The sequence below is a fragment of the Crocuta crocuta genome, unplaced genomic scaffold, assembly GCF_008692635.1.
Source record: "Crocuta crocuta isolate KB4526 unplaced genomic scaffold, BGI_CrCroc_1.0 scaffold70, whole genome shotgun sequence".
Taxonomy (NCBI): domain Eukaryota; kingdom Metazoa; phylum Chordata; class Mammalia; order Carnivora; family Hyaenidae; genus Crocuta; species Crocuta crocuta.
In genome coordinates, this window is record NW_027528417.1 from 17,868,462 (window position 1) to 17,880,143 (window position 11,682).

The 11,682-nt window shown below is 40.4% G+C and overlaps 1 non-coding gene across 1 annotated transcript; it reads right to left on the reverse strand.

Moving 5' to 3' along the window:
- Nucleotides 1–599: 599 nt before the first annotated feature.
- TRNAK-UUU (transfer RNA lysine (anticodon UUU)) lies at nucleotides 600–672 on the reverse strand. Its single transcript has one exon. It is a non-coding gene; the product is annotated as a tRNA-Lys (tRNA).
- Nucleotides 673–11,682: the final 11,010 nt, after the last annotated feature.

Below are 11,682 nucleotides of genomic sequence, written 5' to 3' on the forward strand. Positions count from 1 at the left end.
CTGTTCTGAACCTGGGCCATTTTTTTCTTGAATATTTTATTTTCAAGTACCTTTAAGACATTTCACCTTGCATGGCCCTGAAGCAGTTAAGTTTAGCCTATCCACAATTAAATTAATTTTCTTACCAACCACTCAGTTATCTAAGACAGATACTTTGGAATCTTCTACTCTGCATTCACCCTCACAGGTCTCATCCATTGGTCTCCAGGTGTTACTGAGTCTACCTTCTTAATTCTTAGGCCAGCTCTCTTTTTATCCCTCAGCCATCGTCCTGGGCCAGGTCTCATTTTCTCTACCCTGGATTCCCACACCTCCTCACTGGTTGCATTGCCGCCTTACTCTCCTCATTGAATGCATCTCAGCTGTCAAGCCGACTTTCTACAACACAAATCTAACCACCTCATTTTCCCATTTAAGGGGCCTCCCAGTGCCCCACCCCCATTACCTTGGGCTAGCGGGTTCTTCAGATTTTAGCATCAGCATCACCTGAAGGACTTGTTCAAACACAGATTGGTGGGTCCTTCTCCTGTGTATCTTATTCAGTAGGTCTGGGGTGGACCCTAAATGTGCATTTTTTTTTTCATTTTAAGTAGGCTCTACATCCAACATGGGGCTTGAACTCATGACCCTGAGATCAAAAGTCACATGCTCTACCCACTGAGCCAGCCAGGCACCCATTCCCTAAAATGTGCATTTCTAACAAATTTGAGGATGATATTGATCAAGGACCATACTTTGAGAACCACTGGCCTAAGTTAAAATTAAAACTCATTAATATCAGGTTTAAGATCATTTACAATCTACCTTGCAAGTTTCTGGCTGCTGCTCACCATATTCCTGAAATTCTTTTCAAAGTCACCTTCTACTTCTATGGAAAGTTACGATCTTAACTCATTCTCTCCCCCCCTCCTGGAATGCAAGCTGTCCTTCTCCTTCCTGGCAAATTTCCTTACCAATTCTTCAAGGAAAGTCCAGCATGGATCTTCTGTTTTCTTTTTCTTTTTAAAAAATTTTTAAAATGTTTATTCACTTTTGAAAGAGAGGGGCGAGGAGGGGGAGGGGCAGAGAATGAGGGAGACACAGAATCCAAAGCAGCTCTAGGCTCTGAGATGTCATCATGGAGCCTGACACAGGGCTTGAATCCAGACTGTGAGATCAGCCCAAGTTGGCCACTTAACCAACTGAGCCACTCAGGTGCCCCAAGGCCTTTTTCTTGAAGAAGTAATTAATTTACTCCTTCCTCCTCTATATTCCTTGGCACTCTATACATAGGGTACTTTACAGTCTTGCTACTTAAACTGGTCCTCAACAACCAGGGACATCACTGAGAGTTTGTTAGAAATGCAGACTCTTAGGCTTCTCCCCAGACCTACTGAATCAGAATAATCTGCAATTTAACGGGATTCCCAGATGATTCCTGTGCATGAAGAAGTGTGAGAGGCACTGCTGGGCAGGGCCTCATGCTAGGCATGGTGATAGATGGTTTGATGACAATATTTCCTTTGATTTCTTCAGCAGTGCCATGGCTCATTATTATTACCCACAATTTGTAAAGGAAGTGGAGGTCGGTAGTAGGCAGAGCTGGGATTCAAACTTCGGACCATCTGGTTAAAAAAAAACCCTGTGCTTGCTGTGCTATACCAATTGTCTCCCTGTTACAGGTCTTCACACATAGCATTGTAATTATCTATCCATAGGTCTGTCTTCCTGTCCATGTAAGGAAATGCTGAGGAAGGCAAAGTCTCTACACTTTAAGGATAAAAACAAAGAGGAACTGGAACGCCTGGGTGGCTCAGTCCATTGAGCTTCCAACTTTGGCTCAGGTCATGATCTCATGGTTTGTGGATTTGAGCCCTGCGTCTGGCTCTGGGCCAACAGTCTTTTTCACATTCTGTGTCTCCCTGTCTTTCTCCTCCTCCCTCTCCCTCTTTCTTAAAAATAAATAAACATTAAAAAAAATGTTTTAAAAAAACAGGGAAGAAACTTTCTCACTGTCAACTCCAATTCTGATAGCAATTTTGGGTAGGATGGGCTTCTTGAAGGAGAGTTTATAAGAATTTTTAAAATATGACAGCTTTATTGAGATATTCATATACCACATGATTACCCCATTTAAAGTGCACAATTCTTGTTAATATAGTCACAGAAGTGTGCAGCCATCACCACCATCAATTTTAAAATGAATCATCACCCCCTCAACAAGCTGCATGCCTATCAACAGTCACTCTCTATTCCATACCCCCAGCACCCCAACTCCAAGCAACCACCAATCTATCTCCCTCTATATATCTATTCTGGATGTTTCACAGGAATGGAATTGTATAATAGGTGGCCTTTGTGACTGGCTTCTTTCGCTTAGCATACTGTTTTTATTTTTATATATTTTTTAAGATTTTATTTTTTTAAGTAATCTCTACACCCAATGTGGGGCTCGAACTCATGACCCTGACATCAAGTCACATGTTCTATTGACTGAGCCAGTCAGCCAGGTGCCCTAGATTAGGGTAATGTTTTATTATTTATTTATTTAAAGGTCATTATTTTAAATTTTTTTTTAACTTTTTATTTTATTTTATTTTTTGAGAGACAGAGAGACAGAGTGCGAACAGGGGATGGGCAGAGAGAGAGGGAGACATGGAATCCAAAGCAGGCTCTAGGTTCTGAGCTGTCAGCACAGAGCCCAGCACAGGGCTCGAACTCACACACTGCAAGATCATGACCTGAGCTGAAGTCAGTTTAACTGACTGAGCAACCCTGCATCCCCTTAGAGTAATGTTTAAAAATTCAGCCATGCTGTAGCACATATAAATGCTTCCCTTCTCTTTATTCTTGATACATCATTGTATGGATGTACCACTTTTTATTTCTCCATTCATCAGTTTATAGACACTTGAGTCGCTTCCACCTTTTGGCTCTTATAAATAACGCTGTTATGAACATTGATGTACAAGTTCTTGTGTGGACATATGTTTTCATTTCTTTGGTTATATACTTAGGAGTGGAATTGCTAGGTCATATGGTAACTCTGTGTTTAAAAATTTGAGGAACTGCCAGGCTATTCTCTAAAGGAGCTGGACATTTTAAATACTCAGCAGCAGTCATATGAGGATTCCATTTTTTCCACATACTTGCCAACATCTGTCATTATTTGACTTTTTAAAAAAATTCAACTTATTTAAACTAAAAAGAATCTTTTTGATTATAGTCATTCTAGTGAATATGAAGTACTATCTCACTGTGGTTTTAATTTGCATTTCCCTAATAATGAATAATATAATATTGAGCATCTTTTCATGTACTTGGCCATTTGTTTATCTTCCTTGGAGAAGTATCTATTCAAATTTTTTTGCCCATTTTGAACCAGCTTACTGCATTTTATTATTTTTTTTAAATTTAATTTTTAAGTTTATTTATTTTGAGAGAGAGAGCACGCACGCATGCAACAGAGAGAGGGAGAGAGTGGATCCCAAGCAGGCTCTGCGCTATCAGCGTGAAGCCTGACACAGGGCTTGAACCCATGAACTGTGAGACCCCTTGGGCTTGAACTTCCCCACACTTTGTTTTACAGAGTGCTGGGCTGAAGTGGTAGACTCCGATCTGCTTGGTCTGCCTTTTTTGGCACGGAAACTCTAACATGCAATTGAGCCTGGTTGAAGGGTGCCTTGACCTCTCAGTAATACTTACCTGGAAATTAAGCTAGGCAACAGGGATGTGGAGGATGAGGAATGCTGGTGACCTGCCCTTCCCACGAAGATATCCTTGATCAGCAGCTGGGGTGAGCTCCCCCTCTTGACCATAACCACTGGAAGTGTAGCTTTGTCTCATTGAGTTGGGGGTGAGGAGGGTATGAGGTTGAGAATGGGTGGCTTAAGTGCTACAGAATCTATCTATTCTTACTAAATTTTAGTAGATTTTCTTGAATAAATGTTTCGTCACTTGCTATATACCCTTAGGACAATTTCCAGAGACTTTAAACGTTGTTGCTGTTTTTCTTAATCATTTTCACCAATTACCATTGTTTTGCTGGGGTTTGGGTCTGCAAAACTGTTTACTATTCTGGGAGTAGTTTATAAGATTTTGATGAAAATGGGATCATTGCTGCTGTGGGGATAGGATATAGGTTGGGGGTAGGGATAGCAGTGGCAGAGTAAGTCAGGAATAGAAGATTGAGTGGCAATCAATTAGGACTTCCAGTTAGCATTAACAAGTGAGAGGCAGTAGCTGTGAACTAAACCTGGGACCAGTAAATAATTTTGGAGGCTTTATAACTTCTCTATTCCTTTGTTTTTCAACTTACCCTTTATGCTTCCCATAGTGATTGTCAGTCATGTAAACATTCATTACCTACTCTGTGCCAGGTACTTTGCCAGGTCCTAGGAATAGAGTTAGGTTAATAAAGACAGACTTGGTCCTTACCCTCAAAGAGAGAAGGATAAATCCACTTGGAAAATCCAGAAAGGCTTTATAGAAGAGGCAGCATTTGACCTGGAACTCAGAAGCAAGGGAAGGGTTGCTCCAAACCTAAATTTAGACAGAAACCCAAAGCCCAATGATAAGGTCAGGGAAAGAAAGTCACTGTTATGTAAGATGCTAGGAAACCATTAGGAATATGACTTAACATATATTGATGAGATTTTTCAGTTCTAGGCAAATTCAGACTAGGTCATTTTTCACTAGGACTTGAACTTCTTTTCTCTCTTTTCACTTTTCAGTGACCTGGGGCTTTCTAACATGACCTACTAAGGCACCTTACCCAAGCTGATCCTTTTCCTTGAACTGGATTCTTGACTAGATCCTTGCATCTCATCAAATAAGAAATGGTTACTGATTTTAAAGAGTCCATAACCTGGTAAAGGGAGGTAAAGAGTCAAATAGAAAAATACCATGACAGAGGTATATGAAGGTGGTAATGGGGATACCAAGAGCTCATCTAACTCAGATTGGGGTGGGAAGAGGGTGGTCATGGGAGCTCTCCTGAGGAAATTAAATCTAAGGTCTTTCGGAGAATGGGAGACATAGCTGGAGGCCAGGCATTCAGGAGAAGAAAAGCAGTTCACAGAGAATGGTAAGCTCATGAAACATTCCTCTCCCCTGTTCTCCCCCCCTCCCCAAGATTTGGGGAATTCCATATTGTATTTATTTTGGCAAGAAGTAATGCCTTCCTCTCCCTAAAGAATTCAGATGTCTCTCTCTGGCCCGTAGCAGCCAGCTAGACGTGTGAACTAGTGTCAGTCAATTGTCAATCAGTTGATTATTCCACCAAGGATTTCAATCAAGGAGTAAATGAGGTAAACATAAACCTATTAGCAGTTATGTTGGATGGCAGGGATGTTCTATGCAGATTCTTTCTGCTTAAAGATCATTGTAGTGTGTCCTGCTTCATAATTCTTTGGAGTTGTCCCAGTTTCTACCTATTTTCCAGGTCTGATACTTTGTTCTCTCATCAATTCTGTGAGCCGCTGCTGCCTTCTGATAAATTCCTTATTCAGATAAGGTTGGTTTCAGTCATATGCCAACTTTGATTTTAGGAAAACCATTTGAGAGGCTCTTCCACACAAGAGATGATGAAGGCCTGAACTAAGGCCTGAACCAACTAAGTTGGTAGGGAGGATAAAAAAGTGGCTAGATAGACAGATTGAGATATCAAAGAGGTAGAGTTCCTGGCATAAGATAGGTACTCAATAGGTATTTGAATGCATGATTAAATAACAGAAAAAATCAGTCCTAGATTTCTGGCTTTGAAACGCAGTCAAAATTTTTTCAACAAAATTTTAGCAACAAAAATTTTGTTGCTATTTGTTGCAGAAGAGAGAATACAAGATAAGTGAGTACTTTTGGAGAAAGAGATTCTAGAGTTTCAGTGCTAGTAGTCTCATCTTAAGGATTCAGGTAGAAATTTTTTTTTTTAAAGTTTATTTATTTAGAGAGGGAGGGAGAATGGGAGAGGGGCAGAGAGAGAGGAAATCCTAGGCACTAACAGTGCAGAGTCTGATGTGGGGCTCAGTGTCACCAACTGTAAGATCATGACCTGAGTCGAAATCAAGAGTTGGAGGCTAAATCAACTGAGCCACCCAGGTGCCTCTCAGGTAGAAATTTCTAAAAGACATTTGGATACAAGTAGGGGCACCTGGTTGGGGCAGCTGGTAGCGCACACAACTCTTGATCTTGGAGTGGTAAGTTCAAGCCCCGTGTCAGGTGAAGAGGTTACCTAAAAATATATATTAAATTAAAAAAAAAGCATTTGCATACAAGTACATTGATTGGATATTTAGATTTAGAAGTCATTAAATAGAGTCATTACTAGAGCTATAGAAGTAGATAAAATTACCCAGGATAATTATCAGCAAGGTAAGAAGAAAGCCTGCTGATTGGGGATTTAGGGCAAAGGTAGAGGAAGAGAACATGATAGAGTAGTAAAAGGAAAAGTATGACTACAGCCAAGATAGAAAACATGTAATTAAGAGCATCAAATTTATAGGGAGTTAAATAAATTAAGGGGTTGTGAGTTTAGCAACAAGATGTAACTGGAACTCCTAGCAAGGGTGATTTCTGTAGTGGGGTGAGCCAGATTGCAGTAAGAAATGAGGCAAAGGAGAGATTTAAATTATTATTTATTTATTTATTTTTAGTGATCTCCTTGCCCAGCATAGGGCATCTTGAACTCGCACAAGATCAAAAGTTGCATGCTCTATCAACTGAACCAGCCAGGCTNATTGAGAACTGCAGAAAGGATTTTAAATGTTTATTTATTTTTGAGACAGAGAGAGAGTGTAAACGTGGTAGAGGCAGAAATAGAGGAAGGCAGAATCCATAGCAGGTTCTACTCTGTCAGCATATAACCTGATGTGGGGCGTGAACTCAGGAGTCATGAATTCATGACCTGAGCCAAAACACGAGTCAGATGCTCAACTGACTGAACCACCCAGGAGCCCTGCAGAAAGGATTTTAAAAATGAGAGAGGCTAGAGTGTGTTTAAATGCTCTGGGAAAGTACACAGAGGAAGAAGTTGAAAATCAGAGAGGGAGGTAGAAGGAAGTCCCTAAAATGCTGGACACGTGTGATTCAGAGTTTGGATGGAGGGCAGATACCTAAATCATGAAAGAGAGAGGATGGGAAATAAGTCTGGGAGGGCAAGATGTGGAGAGAGATTCTACTTCGTGTCTTTAAGTCTTTGAAGGAAAAGGCAAGATCAATTGCTGAGAACACAAGAGAAGACATTACAGTACTCCAGGAGAGTGGGAAATGAGCTGTCATAAAAGAGCAAGTAAGAGAACTGAAGGTTGGCCAATAGTGCCTTTGTCCAGTTGAGGCTGGCAATGACAACATTTTAGAGGTATCAGTTTGTAGTGAATTGATTTTCTCTATCAGTACTCAGCATCTTGGGAGTAGGAGCAGAAAAGGCAGATAATTGGGTTGATTTAAAGTGGGATAGGAGAATAAAGGGTGAGCAGATTCTGAGTGCTGGTGAGTGTGGTTGGAACGTCATTAAAACTATGGAATAGGCCAGGTAGGGAAATTGGGCAACCCAGGGGTCTGCATGAAGAAATGTTGGAAGATTGGAGATCTGACAAGGTCACAAGGAAAGTCATGGAATGAGAAAGGAAAGAAGGGAAGGCATGGCTAAAAACAGAAAGGATTTAGAAGGAAAGGTTTCATAGGAAGAATAATTCTGGTGACAGAACAATCTAAGGCAAAGGCCTTGTGAGTTAATGGGCTGAGTGGGGGTGAAGATCTATTGACTAGAAGTCAAAGTATTGTGAGGTGAGAGCAAAGGGATAGGCTTTATATGCTAAAATGACCCGGGATAACAGCAGAAATCAAAATGAAAGAGCCAGACCATGAGTTAGATGTTAAATTTGCTATAAACAACATTTTGAATGGTAGGTATATGGAAGCTACAGGTTAAGTGGAAAATGCAACAAATTAGGGCATTAGGGGGCACCTGGTTGGGTCAGTTGGTAGAGCATGAGACTCTTGATCTCAGGATTGTGAGTTTAAGCCAATGTTGGGTGTGGAGACCACTTTAAAAATAAAACAAAACAAAAACTAGGGCATTAGTGTAGTGCTATTCCCCTGTCTCAGCAAGCAGCCCTTCCTTGATGCTATGCGTTTCCTCACTTGACAGAACACTTTTGGAGGACAGGGACTGTCTTGTTTGATGTATTAATCCCTCAGTACCTTTCCCAGTGCTTGGCACAATTGGAAAGAAGAGACCATAATCTCTTTACTCTGGAAAATGATGAGTTTTAATTCCATTTACACAGTTCTCAGTAAGTGGAATGCCTGTAACTACCTCTATCACGCTGTACAGAATGGATCTGTTCACACGTCTGTCTCCCTGTCAGCCTGGTTAGGGCACCTGAGTGGCTCAGTTGGTTAAGCATCTGACTTTGGCTCAGGTCATGGTTCATGAGTTCGAGTCTGCATTGGCCTCCATACTCACAGTGTGGAGCCTGTTTGGGATTCTGTCTCTCTCTCTCTGCCCCTCCCCCACTTGCTCTCTCTCTTTCTCAAAAATAAATAAACTTAAAAAAATAAACAAACAGGGACTGTCACATTCACTAATGCAATCCCAGCAGGGAACATTCTGCCTGATCCACATCAAGGACTCCAATGTTTGCCAAATAAATAAATGAATAAGTGAATGAATGAAATCTCTAAGCTATTAATTACTATCATTCCTGATTAAGCACCATTGCCAAGTATTGTGCTGAATGCTTTTACATTCTAATTTAATCCTCAAACCAAGCCTAAGTGCAAAGGGGTAAACCAAAGTTTAGAAAAGTTAAATATCTTACCCAAAGACATACATGTATATCTGAGAAACACTGAACACAGTTGGTTTTAAAATTTATTTTCACATTATATTGCCACTAAGCCTAGTCTAAGTGTAACCACTAGGACTTTTCAGAAAACCAGGCTTACTGAATGGCTCCATGGTGCTAACTTTATCATTAGAGCAATGATTCCCAAGGGACTTTTTTCTATCTATGCTAGTCCCGTGTCCTCTGAGAAGATGAGATCAAATATGTAAAGATTTTAATAACAACATGCAAGGAAGGAAATACCCTGGGAGAGAAAACATGGAGAGTCATTACATCCTAAATGCAAGTGATGGAAAGGGGGAAAGAAGGTTGGATATAAATATCCTGCATTATGATGATTAGAACATCATACAATGTTCTAATGAAGGTTGGACAAAGTAGAAAGGGAGTCATGGAACCAAAATCCACCATCAAAAGGGACCTGTCTTTCAGGAACCCATGTGTCTTAGTAGCCCTGCCATAAGGCATTGGCTGGGAGCAGCTGGTGGGACATGCGGCCTCAGCACAAATGCAAGATGGATTTCAAAGCCAGCAGCTATGGCATTATTTGGTCAGTTATGCTCCCTGTGGTTGGAGGTAGGTCAGGCCCATTTCCATGGCTGCCACACCATGCTAGCAAGCTTCTTGAAGGGTGGCTTTCTGGTTTGTTTTACCTCCTCTGTACACATGTGGACACTGAATTCCTATAAAGCTCTACCATCTTTGGCATCATCTACCAAATTTGAGTAGAATGGAGTACGTGTGCAAACAAAGAAATAGGTTCTTTTAAAACCCTCTTTTCTTCCATTTTACTCACTAAAACATTAAGCCCCTCTGTGCTGAGCATATAATAATGATTTGTGAGTCTTAATTTATAAAGATGACTGAGTGACAGTACAGAGAGGTTAATGCCATTGAAATAAAAGTTTAATGTTACTCAAAGTTCCCCTAGAAACAAGACAAACAGTATGTCATTCAGGGCCACAGGGGAAGCACCAGTGTCAGGAGGCAGAAAAAAATGAGGGGAGACCAAAGGCTAGAGCCTGTGGCTTTTCCATGAGAAAGTCAAGTCAAGTCAAGACAGGGCAGGGTATACAGTTTAAGACTGGCTAGTTTGAGTAATTCCAGCAGGTTTTGGGACAGAGGAGCTGTTCTCAGGGTCTGGTACCTGGCCCTGGGGTGATTTAGGGCAGGGGAAATATTGGCTTGGTGTGTGAGTTAAAGGAGGTAGTCAGGGGCATGGACGATATGTGAAAGGTAGGCTCACTGACAAGTTGGTTACTGTTTCCAGGAATTAGCTAGTTCTAGGAAAGGCAGTCTCCCCCTAAACAGCAAGGTCCCCCAAAGATGTAAAAAGATTAGAAAATATATCAAAATAAAAAAGACTCCAACAAAATTAAGAGGAAAACCATGCCTTTTGATTTTCTAAATCTCGTGTTAATAGCAGAGAAGCAGAAGGCAGGTTTAAATCATTTTTCCTCATTCCATTATGAGTGCAGGCGTTTAAAGTTAGCTCTACATTCAAAGTGGGGCTTAAATTCATGACCCTGGCATCAAGAGTCATATACTCTACCAACTGAGTCAGTCAGATGCCCCAAGAGTGCAGGTGAGTACAAGGGGCTTCTATCTTTACCCATTGTCCATGATTTTCCAATTATAAGCTAACAAATACTTGTAATTTTTTCACCTCCTTCTCTGCTTTTGCATATTGCATTTTTGTCCCCAACTAGCTGCATGGAAAAGGAACCAACATTTATGCTCTCCTCTTCTGTGCCAGAACTGTTCACCCTTTAACACACATCCCGGTAGTAGCTCATCTCCTTACAATAAGTCTGTGAGGTATCATGACCTTGCCTAGAGTAAGGGAAAGTATGGTTCAGAGATCAAATGGCTTTACAGTGGAGCACTAGTTGGAATCAGGTCTGATGAAGCCCATGCACTTTCCAGGTGCGGATACAAAGGAACTGAGTCAAAGAGAAAGGCTTTAACATTTATTATTTAAGAAGCACTCTAACTTGCCATTTTATTTTGATGGCACAATTTAAAAACTAAGCAGAATAAACTAAGCCTTGCATATAGTTCTGTAACGTATCTTTTCAGAATTTTACTTTTGTTAATGTAAACTGAGACATTGCCTCTCCAGTAAATAATATGCCCTCTTTGACACCTGAAAGAAAATTTCTTAAGTCCTTTACTCTTAATATTACTACAGGGGTACTCCTGAGAGCCTAATCAAGAAACACTAGAGTGTACATGTTACAGACAACCTTCTGGTAATTAAATTATTTTTTGGATAGGTAACACTTCCATGTAGTTTAGAATAAAACCTCGATTATATGCCTATTTATACATAGTTACATATAATTATGAGTATGCAGTGGCATTTCCTTTTTACTTGTTCCTCAGCCACCATTTCCTTTCCTCATATACACCAATGTTTTTGGTTTTTTTTTTATCTTTTATCTTTCTAGTTTCTTTCCTATCTTACTTTATGACAATACCAGTAAATACTCACATATATTAATACGAATTTTCCTCCATCCCTTTTTTTGCACAAGCATTTGGATATATTTAAAATAAAACAATGGGGTACCTGGATGTCTCAGTTGATTAAATGTCCAACTCATGATTTTTGGCTCAGGTCATGATCTCACATCACAGTTCCTTAGATCAAGCCCTGAGATGGGCTCTGCCTTGACAGGGTGGAGAATGCTTGGGATTCTCTCTCTTCCTCTCTCTCTGCCCCTCCCCTGCTTGTGTTTTCATGTATGCATGTGCACAGGTTGTCTCTCTCAAAACCAATCAATCAATATTTAAAAATAAAACAAAACAACAGTTTTTGGTAAACAAAATTTAATACAACTGTATAGTCAAATAA